The sequence below is a fragment of the Carassius auratus genome, chromosome 2 (assembly GCF_003368295.1).
Source record: "Carassius auratus strain Wakin chromosome 2, ASM336829v1, whole genome shotgun sequence".
Lineage (NCBI taxonomy): Eukaryota > Metazoa > Chordata > Actinopteri > Cypriniformes > Cyprinidae > Carassius > Carassius auratus.
In genome coordinates, this window is record NC_039244.1 from 8,031,553 (window position 1) to 8,052,103 (window position 20,551).

A 20,551-nucleotide genomic window follows, 5' to 3' on the forward strand; every position below is an offset into this window, starting at 1 on the left:
GTCTTTTTTCGGCCGATTTTTCCCCAAGTGCGCCCACATTCCCAGACTACATTGTAATCATTTGCTATCATGTCATTTGTGTGAAAGTGTTTTGAAATCTGTGCGCAGGACACGGGCAGCCGTTTAGCACTGGGAGTGCAGAGCTACATGTCTGAGGCATAGATTGCAGGATGCGAACAGCCGCTAGTGTACTGGCGCAGAAATAAGAGCCTGATGAGAAATGAAATGGACTAAACTGTGACAAAACTGAAATGCTTTTTTTTTTTTTTTTTGTAAAGAAGAACTTGCATACACGTTTGAAAGGCCAGAAGTAAACGTCAGTTCTGTATAGGATGATTATTTTACCTTAAAATTACATCGACTTAATTTGATGTAAAAATCACCTGCTGTAGCACTAAAGTGTTTAATTCATCCAATTAAAACATTTTAGGGTAATGATTCACATCTATACTTTTTTTAACTTGAGCCAATACTTATTTATTTTTCATTGGCTCAAGTAAAAAAAATGTAGATGTGAATCATTACGCTATTTATTTTTTTTTTTTTAATTGGATGAATGAAACACTTTGCATCTTTGTTTCATTCGCACCAACATTATTTGATTTTAACATTTTGGAATAATTTTTTATATAGCATACTTTTATTTAGTTTCACTGGAAAAGACTAAATTTAAAAACTAAAACAAATACTGAATGCAGATTAAGAAACATCTTAAGTACTGAATGTGTGTTGATTGTGTTGTTTGGATTGTAGAACTGCAGTTGTTGCCTTTAACTTCACATGGTTACAGTTAATGTTTTCATTTAAGACCACTTTTATGTAGTTTCAACCCAATTCAAATACAAAAGCTAAATGCTGTTGTCTTTACCATCTATGTTTGTATTGAATGTAGGCTACTGTGCAGTTACTGCTATTAATTTCAGATGGTTACTGTTATTGTTTTCAATAGCAAAAAGCCAGTTTGGCCTATTAAATCTTGTTTATACCGTATTTTCCAGACTCTAAGTCCTACTTTTTTTCATAGTTTGGCTGGTCGTGCGACTTATTTATCAAAATTAATTTGACATGAACAAAATATGTTTTTTTTGTTGTTGTTGTTGTTTTAAATTTGACATTAGATAAAATACTTTTAAAAAAGCTAGAAAAATGACAAAAAAGGTAAAACAAATTTAATCACCCTGTAAATCACTTTAAGGAGTCACAAATCACCTCATAAAAGGAAGGCAAATTTTTGATTAAACATTAGAAAGAAAAAAATAAGCTTTATCTTGGAAAGCTGAGACATTCCTTTATTCAGAAGGAATAATAAAATATTAAGTTGCATGTATTAGTTTAAACAGTTCTTAATGTCAGTTTGAAGCATGTCATGGTGTATTTCGTAAAAAGTAAAAAAAAAAATGAACTGAAACTGGAATATATGAAATTCACTACTGATTCTGAAAAGGCATTCATAAATAGTTTTAGTACAGTTCTTAAAGGGGTCGTATGATGCAATTTCTAATTTTCCTTTCTCTTTGGAGTGTAGAAGGCTCTTGATGCATGAAGAAGATTGTTGCATAGACTAAAGTCTCAAATCCAAAGAAATATTCGGTAGCACTTTATTTTACAGTCATGTTCCTAATGTATACTATGTACTTATTATAGTCATTACAATAACTATGTAATAACTAGGTACTAACCATGAACCTACCCCTAAACCTAACCCTACCCCATGTAGTTACATTGTATTACCAGAACTTTCTTAGATAAATACACTTTAAGTACACTATAAGTACATGTTAGTACACGTACTGTAAAGTAAAGTGCAACCAAATATTCTTTGTCAAAGTTAAGACTGCCATGCCCCCTAAAACGGCTCATTCAAACATGTATGCATCACTATGTGGAAATATTTGTGTAATGCCACCAAAATGTTCACGCAAAGAAAGAAGTAAATCTTTTATTATTTAAATCTTAAGATTATTTAAAACTAGGGCTGTCACTTTTCATTCGAAAATCGATTGCACAATCGATCGGACCAACCAAAAAAAGTTTTGAAAATGAAAATAGGGAATTGATTTTAACCAAATATGTAGACTATTAATTTTTTTTTAAACAACTAAATTAAAAACTCACAAACTAGCAGAAAAGGAAAATAAAGAATTCCAAACACAACAGTGCAGTATGCGTTGCGAAAGCTAAATACCAGCAAATGCGCGCCTATAAGACCCAGTGACGTCAAAAGCGACCTCTTACAGGAGATGCTGAGTTATGAAAAGGAGCCAGCATTGCCAGCTGACAGCGACCGGCTTTTGTGGTGAAAGATTGGCAGTAATACTCACACCTTGCGCAGCCTAATTGCCTTGAATTGCCTAAATCATATACAGCTGGGTTGAAGCCTGCATTGATGTTTTTCATTTATGTTAGGGCTGCAGTCCCCTCTGGATATATATTTTTTTCAAGAATGTTGCACTCCTGTTGCTGTTTTTTATTCTGCACGAAACTTCATGCCAATTAGAGCTGAAGATCTTGGGTTTGGACGGGTTCGGGCTTTATTTATATGATCTTACACGGCTCGGGCCAGGCTCGAGCTTGCGCTCCGGTTTGCGAGGTAAACGTTGGTCATGTGATGTGTTTCGATTTGCGTGAAAAAGATGCGAAAATGGATGCTGAGTAGGTGTAATGGAGGCTTGCCTTTGGCGAACATGTTTTGGTTGCACCAGCAACTAAAGCAAAGTCTGAGGTGTGGAAAAGTTTTGACCTGTTTATAATGAGTGAATAATGATGCACCATCAGTGAGTGGAGGAGGGCGCTGAAGACATCTACAGTGTGTATTCAAATCATTTTCCTCCACAAAAACATGTAGGTTTAGCCTAATCTCTGTGAGTTATCGTTTTTCAAATTATAACTATATATTCATTGAGTCTTAAATGCATAATGTGGACAGAGTATATACGCTAATCTTGACATTATTCTTTTATTAAATGTCAGCTGCTAGTGGCGAGGCAAATCCGGCGGAGCCTTTATCTTAATTTCGTTATTGCCAAATACCTTAATTTAAAATTTATCTTAATTTAATTTGTTAAAAAAGACTCGTTTTATTGGTGCGTTGGTCTGTTTATAGGCTAAATGAGCCTATACCTATTTACAGTGCTAAGATGTTACGATGTTACAGAGGACTTACTTTATTTCTTTATTCCAACTTCCAAGTGGCCTAGTATACGTTAGTTATGAATAAATTATGTTAAAACATGTATAGATGACTCATTCTAGGCAAAAGAGCCGTGTTAGTGCATGCATATTTGAATGTTGGACTGTAAACGGGTTCGGGCTTTTAAAAAGCTGTCAAATTAAAATGTACTTGTACTTGCCAATAAATAAGAAATATTGCTGACTTGTGTGTTTCCACCGTTCTCTTTACGTTCATCTGTTATTTGGCGTTGAAAAAGGAAAGGTCTTTTTTTTTTTTACATGGAAAATCGATTGTACAATTGATTCAACGAACCCTCATGTCTTAAAAATCGAAAATGCTTTTTACACAAAAGTGACAGCCCTATTTAAAACAAAACAGCAATGCATTTTATGGACGACCGTTTTATAAACCTAGGAGAGGAGGTAATTCTGACTATCTGGTGCTTCAGAATCAGCTACTGTTATTGTTTTGTTATTAGGGATATAACATTTTCTTGTTGCGATTAATTGCTCATGCTTTTATCACAGTATATTAAATATAAATTTAAGTGGTCATAATACAGTATAACAGCTTAAATAACTTTTTCTTATAACAAAAATAACTGAACATTTAAATACAATAAAGCAATACAGACAAATATATAAAGTTAAAAGTTTTACACAAATTAAAGTGCAAAAGAACTATAAAGACCCATAAGTATCACTTTACAATAAGACCTTATTAGTTAACCACAATGAGCAATAGCTACATTTGCTACATAAGTTATTAATATTTATTTAAAAAATACAAGTCTTAGTTCATGTTAGCTCATTAAATAATACAATTGCAACTTTAGATTTTAACAATGTGTTATTTAATATTGGAATACCTAAGATGAATGGATGTTCAGAAGAATTTTTCATTGACAGTTCATGTTAACAAATGAGTTAACTCATGAAGCCCAAATGTAAAGTGTGAATTAACAATAAAGAATCAAAACACTTTCAAACAATATCTAGGGCATGATGTAGTCCAGATTTTAAAAAAAAGTTTGAAAATGGTGTAATTACTTAGTTTGTCCAGCAGAGTCCATTGTTTGCTACTGGTCACCTTGATGAAATGATTGAAAACTTAAGTCTATGGAAAACCATTGAAACTGAGCGGTCATATCTCCATAACGGCACAGTGAATCCGCACCAAATTCGGAGGATCCCTTCAGCTCAACGAACCCTCTGGAATGCAACTGTAGTGTACATATAGAGGTCCTCTTTCAAGTGACCCCCACATCCACATCGATAGCCCCCGGTTTTCGGGAGTTAAGGGTGGTTAAATTTGGGGTCTGGCACTGACCGATCTAGCAATCCAGGGGGGCTACCAACATGCAAAGGGTGCTGTTCGAGAGGGCTCTTTGAGCTGAAGTAGGGATGTCAACGATTAATCAATCGAATAAGAAATTTCCCAATATATCGCCTTGCTGACAGTATCGCAATGTATCGCAACATATCATATCGCAACCCCTGTATCGTGATACATATTGTATCACCAGATTCTTGGCAATACACAGCCATAGTGCTTGTGGTGTTCAGTCAATCACAGTACACTGGGTCAATTGGCCAATCAGAGCAGACTGCGCTTGTCGGAAGTAGGGACTTTTCGTTTGAGAGAGGCGGGTCATAGAGGACCTAAAATAATCAGGGCTCCAGACTGCGACCCTTTTTTCTGCTGGTAAAACTAATTTTTGAAGTTTTGCAAGGGCACTGGAGCGACTACTGCATTGTCAAACTCATAAGCACTGCCATTTCTGTTGTATTTGAGAAACTGCAAACAAAACGAAAGTGAAACTAAACCGCACTGCGCAGCTGAAACGTAGAGCGATTTAGTTCCGCTTTCGTTTTGTTTGCTGTTTGATGTTTCTCAAAAGCAACACACCATTTATTAGCTCAAACCGCGACACAAACAAAATTGTTTAAACTCAGCATTACTCGGGAGCCAAAGTTGATTTCACGACACTGTTACTGCACAGATGCAACAGTGCTGCGAGATCCAGTTAGAAGCATTACAATAAGGTTACTGCAAGATTTACTGAGAAGCATTACAATTCTGCACAGAAATAAACAGTACTGACATACATCTAGGGATGGGTACCGAAACCCGGTATTAAAATGGCCCCAGGGCTAAATTATGGAATCAAAATTATTTGTCTGTGAGATCTGCGAGATCTCTCATGCACGCCGCGGAAGCTATTTGTCAGTCACACACACACACCACAACGAGCGCGGCGCACGCACAGACATAACAGTATGAAAACTCCTGCTTAATAATAAAGAGTGACGATGGCGAAGAGATTTGCTTAATAATGTTAACGTGCACATTTTATCTTACCAAACATTTCTAATTTGCGATATTATTAAGACGTTTGTCTGTGAAATCTGCGAGATCTCTCATGCGTGCCGCAGAGGCGGTCTATCAGTCACACAAAACAAGAACGAGCACGGCACACACACATGCATAAGGGGCCGTTCACATATCGCGTCTTTTGTGCGCTCAAGTTCGTTATTTAAAATTTAGGCACGCTGTATGCGAGGTCATAATGGAAGCAACGCGGGCGTGAATGTTCCAGGTGCGTCCGCACCGCATCGAGTTAAAACATCTCAACTTTTCAGAATGACGCAAGCGCACCGCAGGTCATGTAACTTCCTCACCTTTTCCGTAACAACGTTGAAAGCTCAGCCAAGATGAAGGAACAGCTGATAGCTGTATGTGGATTTTTAAATTAATTTATTAGCAGAGCTACTGCAAGCAGTTTTTAGTGCTGAAAATCAATTTATCCATTGCTGAAATTTCCGCGTCTTCATGGAGAGAGCAGGTCATGGTTGCTTAGCAATGGCAGGCTCCTCGGGAGCAAGTGCCCAAAGGCTTTGGGGAAAAAAATCAGAAAGCGGCGCGCCTAGCGTTTTCCACCCGTTTTTAGACGCGATATGTGAATGGCCCCTTACAGCATGAAAACTCCCACTTAATACAAGGAGTGATGATGGTGGAGACAGTAAAACGTTCCAAAGTGTGGTTATACTTCACTAGAGTTGATGCAGACAAAAATGCAGACAAAAACAAAATTTTTGCATGTAAGGGCGGAAACACAAGCAAGATGTCAAAGCATCTTTCAAAAGTGCATTATGTGCAGACAGAGAAATGCAAAGTTTTCGACTGCCTAACACAAAGTACCGATAAGAATACCATAAAAGTACCGGACCGTTAAGAAGCGGCGGTAAGAGTAGTAATAGCGTTAAAACCTTAACGATACACATCCCTATATACATCAGGAAACCAGAAATGGTAACATTAACTGTAACCATGTTGTTGTTGTAGAAATAGTTGAATGTAATTAATTTCAGGGTTTGTACAACTTTTTGAGAGAGAAATTCAAGCACTTTTCAGTGACTTTCAAGCATGTCCAGCAAATTTAAAGCTCCAAGATGATCCAGTTTGAATGTTATTTTTAATGGGATGAAGAAAATATACTTTGTGGTAAACAAACACTTACGTAAAAATCTAAAAAAAAATACATCAAATCACAATTATAACCAGTAGACAGCAGCAGAGGAGCACTTATTGGCTTATTAGTCATTCATTTATGCTTTTTCTCTAGATTTTGAAATTTTAAGATTATTATTATAAAATACCAAATCATCAAGAAATCTGATTTTGTCAGAATTGTACACTTTTTTGTGTATGAAGTAAGAAAAGTCAAAAACTTTTCTTCAGTTTGCTACTAAATCACAATCACTGAACTTGTTCATATCAATATGCTAAAAGAATCATGGCACATTTAATAAGAGTGGAATATATACATTTTCTGTATATTAAAAATAAGATTTTCCACTTGTTACTCTAGTAATTTTTTTATGCATCTGCACTTAAGCTTTGTGCTTTACTGTCAAATCTGTATAAACAATAAACATGAAATGTTATTAGTTGCACTTATTAATAATTTTATGATTAAATTATCTTTATTTTGAATACCTTCACACACCACCCCCAGTGCTACCAAATCTGCTCTTGGTGCCACCATTTGTAGAACTCAGTGGCGCTGGTGCCACTGCTATCAAATGTTAGTCTGGATAATTTCAGTATTTGAAAAATAATCTGAAAAAATATTTAAATCCCCCTCATGTGACCCATGTAAGGGGGGAATCCCCCCCCCCCCGTTTAAAAAAACGAAATTTAGGCCTTGATTAAATATTGTCTTTCAAAGCTTTGTCTTTTATTCATGTGCTCATGACCTTCTTGGAGTGAACAGAACTATAGCAATCAACAGATTTGCAACAGAACTTTGCCTAAAAACTTAAACTTTTACCACACTGAAACTATTTTGGCCACACTAACTGTGCCACATGACTATGTCGACTTGGCTGAATTGTTCAAATAAAAACCTTGTATTCCCATGCCAGAGCCCAATGTGCCACTGAGAAGTCAAGAAGTTCCCAGATATGAGTCCTATAAATGTTGATCCCCGACACCACAAGCGATGCATTACAGAAATAAAATCTCTCATTAGAGCCCAGGCCCTGAAATTACCCAAATTCAGCGCATATGGAAACCATAAGACAGCGTCAGCAAGGGGGAAGTTTGCACAAAGTGGCTTTTCAGCATGTGGCAACAGAGGGCCGAGCATTCTGAACAGGACAATTAGTTCCTTAGTTAAAGTGTGGTAGATACCAAATTATATTGACAAACAAAACTGCTAAAAATACTCAAAGATCCATTAAGAAAACTGTATATCTTACTTAAAGGGCATTTGCTATGGTTTCAGGCTCTTTACTGACAGCTAGGACACAATGTAAAACGTGCTGACCTACATTTGATGTATCCACAAGATCTTTTTTTTTTTTTAATCATTACATTTTATTTCAGCAGGTCACAAAGATTGACTGTATTCTTCAGTCCATTTACAAAGCAACACATACAATGACATAAATGGGCCTGTGATCCAAAACAAAATATAGACCACAATTTTTCTCCAGCCAGCCTTTAGCCTCAGGAGCTATCCTGTCTTTATGAACAAATCCAGAACTGAAGGAATATTAAAGTAATTAGACAGACCAAATGAACGGTGGTACCAGAAGACTGCACAAGATCAAGAAAAGAAGTTTCACAAAACTTGCTCTTGAACTTTTCCAGATCATTTGATATTGCTGACATGCCTCATGAGCACTCTGAAGTTCCTCACATATGCTTGTTTGTTTGTTTTTAATCAATAAAAACTCTGGATGGTTGAAACCCTTCCCTGCAGTGTTCATGTACGGTCATGTATATCATAGGCTCCCTTCTTAAAATAACTCCTGCTGGACAGAATTGCTGTATGGAAGGACCTGGGAAAGGGCAACAAAACCAGCGTAACAAATAATGCATAATGTCTAAAGCATGACAAGAGTGGCATTGTTCTGCTGCATAAACGATGTTAAAGGGACAGTTCACTCACAAATTAATACTCTTTCATCATTTATTCCCTCTCATGTTGTTTTAAACCTGGGTGTCTCCCTTTCTTCCACAACAGAAGCTGACAGAAAATGTATGAATCTGACGGCCTCAGTCACCATCAACAAAGAAAAAAAAAGATGCTATGTATAACATAAGCTTGAGTAAATAAGGAGAAGATGTCACTACAGCATTTTAACATTTCTCATTTATCTCACTGACACATTTCTGTGAAGCCCCACAAATATCATGGCTTATATGGATGGACATAAGAGTCGGTTTGAAATGTTTCGTACAATATTACGATTTGGAAACATGTAAAAACACTATATAGGATGTAGCGATGTTTGATTCCAATGCGATTAGAAATGCTCAGCAGACATCAATCGTCTTTAAAGACAGCCTACGGGTACGTTTGGGTAAAATGTGTAAAATAAGCACAACATGTTTGCATAATACATGTCTATGTGGGAGTTTGAGTTTCAAAATATATGCACGCTCATCCACGGAGGGTCGCATCTTGAAAAAAAGAAAAATGCACTAAATCTTGTCCGTGTACGTGTTTGGAATTAATTTCTGTACGCCTTTTTCATAATCACACACTACTAAATCAGTTCAAATGTATGCATTGACACAATTGCACAACACTAATATGTGGCATATTTTACATGAGATGAAGCATCTTTGGAGAAGGCAGCTTAGTGGCGTGAGAATGTCCCGCGACTCTTGTTCTTTATGTTGTTTGTCTTTTAACCCGAGACAATATGCACTGGGTATTATAGATTACACCTGGTCAACAGTTACATTTCTTAATTCATCAATATTAGCTGGATCATTTACATGACAGACAGAACTACATTGCGCCCTGCACTTGCTCCTCATCTAAGTTAACGGTTGACAAGAAATGTACACCATGAGGCACTAAAATGAGAGTAACAGCGACAAAATATAGTCAGACTTGCTTATAAACTTGATGTTCTGGGAGAGGAACTAATCTACAACGGTCTTGTGTGTAACTGAACCACCTTAAACTAATGACTAGTTTTTTAATCGTTTGGTTAGCTAGAACACTAGCTTAGCCGACGTCAACTCACCCGTTAGTTTCCATAAGAAATAACGTTACCAGAATTTCGAGATCACTCCAAACCTCGTGGCTGAGAAGCTTGCTCATTAATGCAAATAATAATCACCTTAAAAGTACTGCTTAATGCATAGCATGTGTCACGAGCAAGACAGGAAGAAGAAGGAAACGCATTAAACTCACCGTCTCTCCGTTCCGCCGCGGTTTGCATTTCTTTCCGTGCACGGCAACCGCTCGTTTCACCCGGTTCAGTTGGCCACGTACAAATCCACTTTTAAAACCGACTGGAAATTTCTTTGATTCCACAGTGTAACGACTCTTCCTCTACTAATGTGCCACGCGGCCGTTATAATCCCGTTATTGAGACTGGTTGCTATAACTACGGTAGAGTGGAAACGCTTCTATTGTTGTGAATCCAGAGTTTGTGTCTCACGGACTTCTGCTCCGGAGCGGTCGGAGACGCTCTGCTGGTCTGCCTGCCTACAGTCCCTTCAATCATGCTGTTTCCCTCCCTGGCTGGCTTACAGGTTGCTCGCGCGCATTTTCGGATACATTCGTAACCATTCGGCCGTTCACGAATCGATTAGATACGTTTCCGCTTAGATTAGTGTGGTTGCTTCGTGAGACGCATTAAATCAAATATGGCATGTAATAATTTTAATGTATTATATTACTATATCCATCACCACAGTGCTTTTACACACATACTAAATAAATAAACACATCAATGACAGCAGTCAGTTTCTTGAAGGTGACGTTGTAAGTGGCAAATTAATTAATTAAATTATATAATTTAATTTAAATAAATAAATATATGCAACCCACATTCTCTTTGACTTTTATTTAATTGGCAAAAGAACAAAGAAAATATTTCACTGACTTTGATTTTGATGGCTGCAACACTCCATTTGGGACAGAAAAGTTGGGAAAGAGGCAAAATAAATGTGAAATGGTTATAGAATATCATAGAACAGAATATAAAACAGTTCACAGTAAGCAGGTGAATTGGTATTAGGTGAGGGTATCATGCAAGTAAGCAAAGCTGGATCCTGGCTCATCACGTTGTGGTAAATTTCATGAGAGACAGTGGTGGACGGACAGGCCACAGGGCCTATTCTAGACATTTGGAGGCCCTAGGCATAATTCATATTGTTGAGACCACCCCATCCCTAATAAAAGCGCTTGAAACTAACCTTTTATTTATATATATATATATATATATATATATATATATATATATATATATATATATATATATATATATATATAGACACACACACACACACACAGAACATTTACTTTTATTTATTTATTTGTTAATTACTATATTTGATGTTTTTCAAAGAAGTGTTTAATCAAGGCTGCATTTTATTTGATCAAAAATACAGAATAAAACTGTAATATTGTGAAATATTATTTTAAGTTAAGTTAACAGTGTTTTTCTATTTACCTATACTTTAAAATAATATAATTCTGTGATGCAAAGCATCAATCATTACTCCAGTATTAAGTGGCACATGATCCTTCAGAAATCATCCTAATATGCTGACTTATTAACAACCTTAGAAACAACTGTGCTGCTTAATATTTATTTTATAATCTGTGATACTTTCTTCAGGATTTTCTGATGATTAAATATATTTTTTAATCTTTTTTACTTTTTAGTGTAACACTTTATTTTGCCTTTTTATCAATTTAATATATCCTTGTATATTTTTTTTTTTTTTTTTTTTTTATTAAATAGTAAATGCAGGCTTGATGATCATAAGAGACATCTTTCAAAAACATAAAAAATATGAATGTGTCCAAACTCATTGTCATCACTCCAAAACAGATGTCTACAACTCACACACCTGCATTAGGAGCTGTACTCCTTTGTGTGCCTATTTAGCCTTGGACAGGGGTAGCTGCAAGATGGAGTAATGGGCGTGGCAAAAGGTGGAGTGAAAGGTGAAAGGTGAATGCTACAACAGAAACCAACCCCTAACCTTACTCCTAATCCTAAAGGGGTGGTGTTGTTGCAGTGGATAAGACACATGCCTTTGGTGTGAGAGACCCGGGTTTGAATCCACTGTGAGACACCAATGTGTCCCTGAGCAAGACACTTAACCCCTGCTCCAGAGGTGTGCGACCTCTGACATATATAGCAATTGTAAGTCGCTTTGGATAAAAGTGTCAGCTAAATGAATAAATGTAAATTAATTAGAATTAGAAAGGCCGTCTTGGTTACGTATGTAATCCTCGTTCCCTGAAGGAGGGAACAGAGACGTCACGTCGGTGATGAATGATGAATTGGGAGAGACCAATCCACGTTGAGCACGTTGATTAGTTTACACTAAGCACTATACACTATTGCAACACAGCATGAGGTGCACCGCATTCATTCATGCTTTCGCTGAGGAGAAGAACTGGTGACCCAGTAGCTCAGTGTTGGTACAGCAACTGTGGCAATGAGATGTGATGTCTCCTTTCCCTCCTTCAGGGAATGAGAGTTACTGTACATACGTAACTGAGACGTTTCCTTTCAGTCAGTCACTCTCAACGTCCCGTCACAAATTGGGATCCCTACCAACACGCGACAGGCGCTGCCCCTTCCAGTGCCCTGTGTAGGTCTCCTGATCCTTCCTATAAGGCAGATGATAGAATTGAGCTCTACATAGAGAAGGTCGACTACAGCTGTTCCTTGCATTCTAACCCTGATGGGCCCTACTGCACTTGGAAGTCTCTGAGATGGCTCATGGCTGCATCATTTAGAGATGGCAGAATGTAGTCTGCCAGGGGAAACACGACCTTAGTAACTGTACCGTGGAAATACACATATGGGATCCCAATTGGGCCACACATATGGGCACTAGTCTCACACCAGATTTCAGGAATTCATTGGCTGAAAGGCCTGGTGCCAGATGCTCCACCACATCTGGCTGCCGGAGTGCTGTAGAACTCGACAGGGTCCACTCAGTTAAGGGACACTCTGGAGAACTAGGCGTCCTGGATGCCACACTCTGAACCAGGCCTTTCAGGCCTTTCAGTATCGCCATGGCATGTAGGGCAGAGGCCGCCTCCCCTTGCCCTCCTATGCAGCTATCAACATCTGGTCTTGAGTGGGCAAACCAAAGGAAACAGCCGGCTCCCGCCACCCTGTAGAGGGGCCAGAGCTGAATCGCAGCAGAGGCAGAGAGACCCAACTCTTTCGCGTATTTTACTCGGAACAATGTGGGTGCTGTCTGAATGGACCTATTCTGACTGCAGTGGTGGGCTTTTTAGGTCAAAAATGCCAGGGCTGATTTTTAATCCCAGTCCAGCCCTTTTGAAAAAAAGTGTAAAAAAAAACAAAAATCTAATTTCTCAATGCAAAATCATGTTTAGGTCTTGTACCAACTACCGTACATAATATTGTGAAAAGATTCAGGTAATCCAGAGATTTCTAAGTCTGTTTAGGGCAAGGCAGGAAACCTTGAATGTACATAACCTTTGAGCCCTCAGATGGCACTGGATAAGAAACCGCCATGCTGCGGTGTTAAATATATAGTCGCATGGGCTCAGAAGTACTTCGAAAAACTGCTGTCACTAAACAAAGTCTGCCACTGCATCAATAAATGCAACTTGAATCTCTGTTACTCGAGGAGAAAGCTATACAGTACATCAATTCTATGCAGTGATGCTGTGGGATTCTCTAAACCAAATGACATTGGAAGTGTGTGCTATGATCAGATGAGTCCACATTCAAATTGTTTCTTCGAAAAATGGATGTCGGGTTCTCAGTCCCAAAGACCAAGGGTCCATCCAGACTTTCATCAGCGACAGATGAAAAAGCAAACATCTGTCATGGTATGGGGGTGCAGCAGAGCAAATGGCATGGGTGACTGGCATACAGTATACTGTATGTGCCAAGGCACCACTGACATGGAGGCATATATTGAAATTGTTCAGAGACATATACTTCCATCAAGATGACATCTTTCATGGGTAGTCCATGGTTAATAGATCAAGATAATCCAGGTCTCATTCTGCATGTGCTACAACAGCGTGGTTTTGTAGACACAGATTGAATGTGCTAGACTGGCCTGCCTACAGTCCAGATCTGTCTCCTATTGAAAATGTATATGACCAGCCATGAATAGGAGAATCAGACAGTAATCACAGACTGCTGAGCATCAGTCTTATATAAAGCAAGACTGGACAAAAATTTAGCATTTTGCCAATTTTAACACTTATTATCCTCAATTCCCAAACAATTTATCATTGTAACTAAAAGGAAAGTTAATGTGGCCATGCTAAATATGACTCTGTCCAAACTTTTTTGGAGTGTGTTGTATCCATCAAAATACTTTTTTAAAGTTTGTATTTACAACCTAAAATTAACTTGGCCAGTATAAACATTGGATTATTCTTGGATTAAGTCAATTAATTAAAGATTCATGAGAATGGACAAATAAATTATTCTTATGTTTATGGCATTTCGCAAATGTCTCAACTTTTCTAGAATTGGGTTTGTAAATAAGTAGTTTAAATTAAATATTTAATGAATCCCATGTATAATTACAGATGGTGGAAATAATTTTCCTAACTTTAACCACTTCAAATGAAGTAACATGCAGTCAATGCATTTGTCTTATTTTTGGCCAGATAGAATCACTGTTTTCAGATATTAGCATGTAATGCAGAAACAATTTACTACACTTGTACTCGTTTTTTCTCAGCTTTCATTTGTTGAGTGCCAAATTCTGAAGCAAGAGAAAGTGAATAATGGACTGACATTAGAGTAGTCAGACATTTTTTCTGAAAGGAATCCATTACATGGATTCTTTTAATTTAGGGCATAGTGATTTCAGTGGGTTTTATAGTATCTATTTGTTGAAAATAAGGTGCAAAAATATGACCAGTAAAATAGATCATGTAGCTTGCAGAAATTGGAAGGAAACACTTATTTACTAGCTGCTGAATTTTGCCGTGTACCTATCTTGGCCAGACATGAAAAATGCATACTTATCTAGAGGAAAATACAAGCAAGATCAAGTCTCAAGGAGGGACTATATTGTGTCATATGTAGATAGCATATCTTGTATATTGGCATCATCATACATATCATACAGATAATGGCATCAAAATAAAAAAGCTGCTTTTGTATTGCAGCAATCCAGTCCAACTTTAGGTGTTTTGGTGACCTCTCAGAAATCCTTCAGCAGTAGCTGAACCGGTAAGCTCACATAAAGGCTGGCTATGAAATAGAAAGCAGAATCCTCTTGAGAAGTAAGGGCTGCCACACCTTAGGATTAAGATGTACTGTTGGTGAATTTGAAATGTCAAATATTAATCAATTCCATCTAGTGGGATTTTCTCCCCTGAAAAAGCTGTCCGTATGATGGAGGATCCCTTTATCTAATAGTTTGGGACATTTTAAGAATGAAAACTATGTTACTATAACCATGACAAGACTTGGACTCACAGTTGCTGTTTTTAGGCTTTCTGCTGCAAATGATCTTCTTCGCTTTTGTTTCCAGCTATGAATGTGATGATGTACCAGTTCTATCATTAATTCTGCTGACTCTATCCCACTTTATGCATGGCTACTTACCTAAATAAATGCACATGAAAAAAATCTAATTACTATGAAATTATTTTATGATGTGAGAAGAAAGAGAAGGATTGATATGGGAGCCATTAAAGGAATAGTTAATCCTAAAATGAAAATTAACTAGAAATGTACTCACCCTCAGCTCATCCTAAATTAGTTTGTTTCTTTATCAGAAAACATTTGGAGAAATGACCATTGCATCACTTGCTCACAAACTTATCATCTGCAGTTAATGGGTGCCATCAGAATGAAAGTTCAAACAGCTGATATAAAAACCATAATAATCCACATGATACCAATCCAATCAATTAATGTCTTGTGTTTGTAAGAATCAAAGTTGTCATTAAGGCATCTTTACTTCAAACTGTCGCTTCTGGCCAAAATAAGAGTCATACATAATCCAAAAATATTAAGCACAACATCCTTGGCTTGTCCCAAGTACAGTTTTGATTGTTGCTGAAATGAATCGTTTATATCATAAAGATATTTGTACTTTTAAAATTCTAAAAATAAATAATTTAGATTTTTAGATGCCTTAACCCATTAGCTCTCAAAGTTTGAGGAATACCAGCCAGGTACAATATTGTATATTTAGATGCTGTCAGTATCCAATATCATATTGTACATTTCAGTGTTTATGCAAACATAAGTAAATATATGTGTGGTAAAATTACACTTTACATTAGAAAGGAATATATACAAATACTTATGGGATCACTTTCTGCACAAATATGTCCAAAATAAGTAACCATAAACAACATTAAATACAAAACATATTATATACAAAACATATTTGACAGCATAATGCTGTGATTGAGCAATCAGAATCACATTTATTTACATACATATATTTCATAATGTACTGGGAGAATAATGTATTTAAATTTTTTATGGTGGCTGTTGAATGATTAAAAGCAGTGCAACAGGAAGAACATGTCAAGAACCAAGTGAATAATATTCAAATTATTTTATATGTAATTATATATTTAAAAATACATTTTATCCCCTTGGAATTATAAGGTTCTATCTGCATTCAGAGTAGTTTTGAGATATTGAGCTTCAAAGCTTTTGCATTCCATTCGACTGTGTAGATAGAACCTTATTGTTTTTTAAATAAAAATCCCATAATGTATACACATACAAAATTTGAATCACATAATGTAAATAAGTTAATGTGAATAAGAATAAGAATAACAATATGGGAATAACTCAATTTTGTCAAAAATGTCAGATAGAACCTTATAATTCTAAGGGGACGATTTATATAAATAATAACTGGAAAATGTGAAATGGAGAGCTAGAGAATTTTACAAGGGAGGAGAAGTGGGCTGGGAAATTTTGAAGGATAGGGTGACTTTGATGGTGTGTTATTGAAAAATCAAAGCTAGGATGTTCCAGCAGTGAAATGAGCAGCACTGATGTGAGAAGATGTTACAAGAAGAAGAAGAACATACGACTTCCAGAGTGAAGTAGAGGTGCAGAGGAGCATGTCAGTCAGATTATCAAGTGAGAGATGACTTGTGTAGTGGAAGAAGATCATTAATTGGCTGATTTTAATGGAATGAAATGGAATCAAATCAAGGGCATTTGAAGGAACATCATTCAAAAAAGTAGTAAAATTGTCATTTTGATTTGTTTTAATGTCTTTATTTGGCAGCCGCTGTGCAAGCTCCTAGTTCAGTATCATTGGGGTCTGTTTAAGTAACTTAATCCGTTCTGTTCCTGTTATCACTCTCAGACTTTCCTTCACATATTGGGTTCCAGGAGTCATTTCTTCTCCAGAAGGCCTTGAGGGAATCAGCTTTTTCATTTTCTTTTGTGGGGGCGATCAGCGAATGGATATGAGATGTTTAATTTTTAATTCTGCATTCGTGAAGTCATGTTTTTGATGGGTGGAGAGAGCGCTAATGGGGCCAGATTGGGTATCATTGCGGATATCTGGGAATGACCCCTGGGACTGCACTGTGGTTCTTGGCTGAGCTCCATTAACGTCTTGAAAAAGAGAAGGTACTTGGAGACACGCTGTCCAGCTATTGACCCTTATTGGCAAAATGAAAGCCCACGTTGGCTGTTTATTGAGTGGACACTGCGCGAGGTTCATTAGACATGAAATAATTTTTAGAAAATCTTCACTGTGAATGATAAAGCACATTCAAACTGTACAGAAAAAACTTTTAACCACGGAGCCACAAATAACATTAGGCGTCTAACACCAAACCTCAACACATACTTGACCAAAATCTCTCATTTCTGAAGCAAAAGGTTGTGCATAGTGGGCTTGCTTTCTTTGAGTAGCTAAAGTGATTTCCTGGCTTTCAGTGGCAATGAGTCTGATGATTGTTTTTATTGACTCCATTAAGGGAGAGTGAGCAGTTGCAAAGAGAAGCTGACAGCAGCTCTATTGTTGTGATGTTCTGGTGTTGGACCTTACACCAGGGTCATTAGTGAGCCTTTATTACAGCTCCACTCTGTCCCACTACACACACAAATACAAACTCAAAACTGCAGAAAGGAAATTTGTTGAGTTCTCATACTGTCTGACAGCAGCATTAGAGTATTGCAATAGACTACAGGAATGCAATTTACGATAAGTCAATGGGATCTGACAACAAACAACATTGGACCCAATGAAATTTTTCTAGATATCAATATCAAATGAAGTTTTGTTATGGATTTTGATGTCTTAAAGACAGAAAATGCTTGAAAAGGCTTAGCACAAAGTAACTAACTTAGCACAAACTAAAATGTGAACTAAAGTGGTCAGGCCTGTCATTTTCAGCAGCTCAATAAAATGCAATTAAGGCCAGTACTATTCCCGATATGGCCAGCAGACAATAATTGCTTCTTGTTTGTCAAATTTAACTTTGCCTGCAACTCTCAGATACACATAAACTGAAAACTGATTTTGCCAAATCAAGTTAAGGATTATAATTGGTTGTTGTCTGTACTGCTGCATCAGATATACAAGGGTGGCCTGGTGACTCATGGCCAGTGTGAGAGAGTTTAGAGCCAGTGTTTTTTTCATTTTACTGTGTCTTATATTCTTTTTAACGTCTTACAAACAGCGATATCATTGATTTGATTGCACAGATACTATTTAAACTGAACTGAGATGATGACATCACTGAATTCAATGATGAACTGCCTTTAACTGTCATTTTGCATTATTGATACACTGTTATCCTGATTTAATGTAGTTCAGTTGCTTTGATGTAATCCTTTCTGTTTAAAGCCCTAAATAAATAAAGGTGACTTGACTTGACAAACTTAAACATTTGACATTTGTGATGTATTGTTAAAAATAGTGCTGATGTCATGTGGCATAACCATTAAGTAAAAAAACTAAAAACATTCTCCTTGAATTCATGAGTGTACACATCTTAATATTTCTTAATATATGTTCTACAAATATTCTAAGCATTCATGATAATAATAGAATTAAAATAAAATATAAACAAAGTTTGTTTTTTTTTTTTTTTTTTTGTAGGGTTGCACCACATGGAATTTACAACTAACTATGCTTTGTCATGAAAGGTTCAACTGGCTGATATTTTACATCACCGTTTTATTTTATTTATTTGTTCATTACATTTTTTTAACCATTACAAAAAACTTTATTTATCGTTAAGGCCCGACATAATAAAGATAAAGAATAGAGAAACAGAAACAGTCACAGACACAAACACTGATCAGATTCCACCTGTCCATGATACTTATCAGCTCATTAGTGGCTTACAGAGCTTGTCCAGCTTTCACCCTTATGAGCATATGATTAAAATCCCTTTCAGATCTCCATCCCATGTCCCTCGTCCTCTCTCCACAGATCATTACAGTAATAGGGCTGGCTCTATTACCCCAGCACGGTCCAAGACAGGCCTCCACAAGATGGTACCTGCGTTACCGCTGTACGATGGCTTTAATTTCACGCTTTGATAATGTCCTCCATCTCCTCTTGTCCTGCTCCATGCCCTCTGCGAGTGAAGCAAGGATCACATCCTGTGCACAGTTGCTGATTTGACCATGCCTTGGGGAACACTTCCCCTTAGTCTCACACCGCTGTCTGCTGGGTCAAAATCTCTTGCAGAAGCAGATAAGTCTGGGACACATACCAGTTCTCATGTGACACCAGGGAATGTGAGTTTTATTCGATTTAAGGCATGACACTACAGGCAAAAACATTATTTTTATTTTGAGATTTTGGGCTTTTCAGTAAGTGTTGATTCAGATTTAGTTTGAAATCTCAAAAATACACAAGTTTTTGTAGTTTATCTATTTGCATCTGTAGGTTTAAATTACAATTCACATCTTTAAAGGCCTCAAATTTCTTAAAATAAGTATTTAATCGTAATGAGCCAGGAATCATCACTTTGGTAGCACTTACTGTACATAACCAACCTTTAAAATTTTATTCCTGTCTACTGTTTATTCCTTTTTTTTCTGGCTGTTGACAGTATTTTTCAATTTATGGAGACAGATATTCAAAATATTCATAATCCCCTCTGTAAAGATTTAAGCTCTTATATGTCAACAAAATTAAACAAAAATCGGTAACCTGGCTGTGTCTGGCTTTGGTTTTGGAAATGTATGCACATTTGTACATAATACAATTCTGTATTTCCATATTTAAATATAATGTTTCAGGAAACTTGTCATACAGAACGTTTGCAATTTTTAATATAATCAACTAAGGCCCCGTCCACACGGAGACGGAGCTTACCCCAATCCAATCTTTTTTTCCCTCGTCTCAAGAAATATCAGTGTCCACACGAAACTGCAAAATGATGTAGTATACATGCCAGACCAGTATGTGGCGCTGTAATTCTGCCACAGACATAAACTAAAAACAGAGAAGAAGACTTGGACTATGCTCATAAACATTGCGCGTGGTTCACAAACGAACATGGAACAATACATTTATTAATCTGTGTTAATGTTAGTTAATAAAAAGACAATCGTTCAGTGTTTGTCATGTTTTTGTTGCTGTTACGTGACGTAGAGGTGTCTGACTAGGGGGGAGACGTGGGCTGATGACGTCATAGTTTCAGAAAATATACGGATTAGCCGTCCAGACAAAAACGCAAAGACGGCGTTTTCAAATTTATCCACTTTGGGACCCGGTTTCAAGAAATAGCGGTTTCACCTTGCGAAAACGCCATATCTGTGTGGACAAAACGCCTATCCGATGAAAAATTTGTGCGTATTCACAGAAACACGTCTCCGTGTGGACGGGGCCTAAGTATTGTGATATGTTAGTTAATGAATTAATTTA

General features: G+C 36.9%; 1 protein-coding gene across 17 annotated transcripts in view; it reads right to left on the bottom strand.

Moving 5' to 3' along the window:
- Positions 1–10,225, bottom strand: part of LOC113114728 (receptor-type tyrosine-protein phosphatase F-like) — a 215,764-nt gene extending 205,539 nt beyond the window's left edge. For 11 of the 17 annotated variants that reach the window (XM_026281725.1, XM_026281699.1, XM_026281721.1 and 8 more), the window contains exon 1: positions 9,891–10,225. The gene's annotated coding sequence lies outside the window, so the exon portion shown is untranslated. The remainder of the gene's footprint in view (positions 1–9,890) is intronic. The other 6 variants (XM_026281814.1, XM_026281807.1, XM_026281762.1 and 3 more) reach the window with 1 other exon arrangement.
- Positions 10,226–20,551: the final 10,326 nt, after the last annotated feature.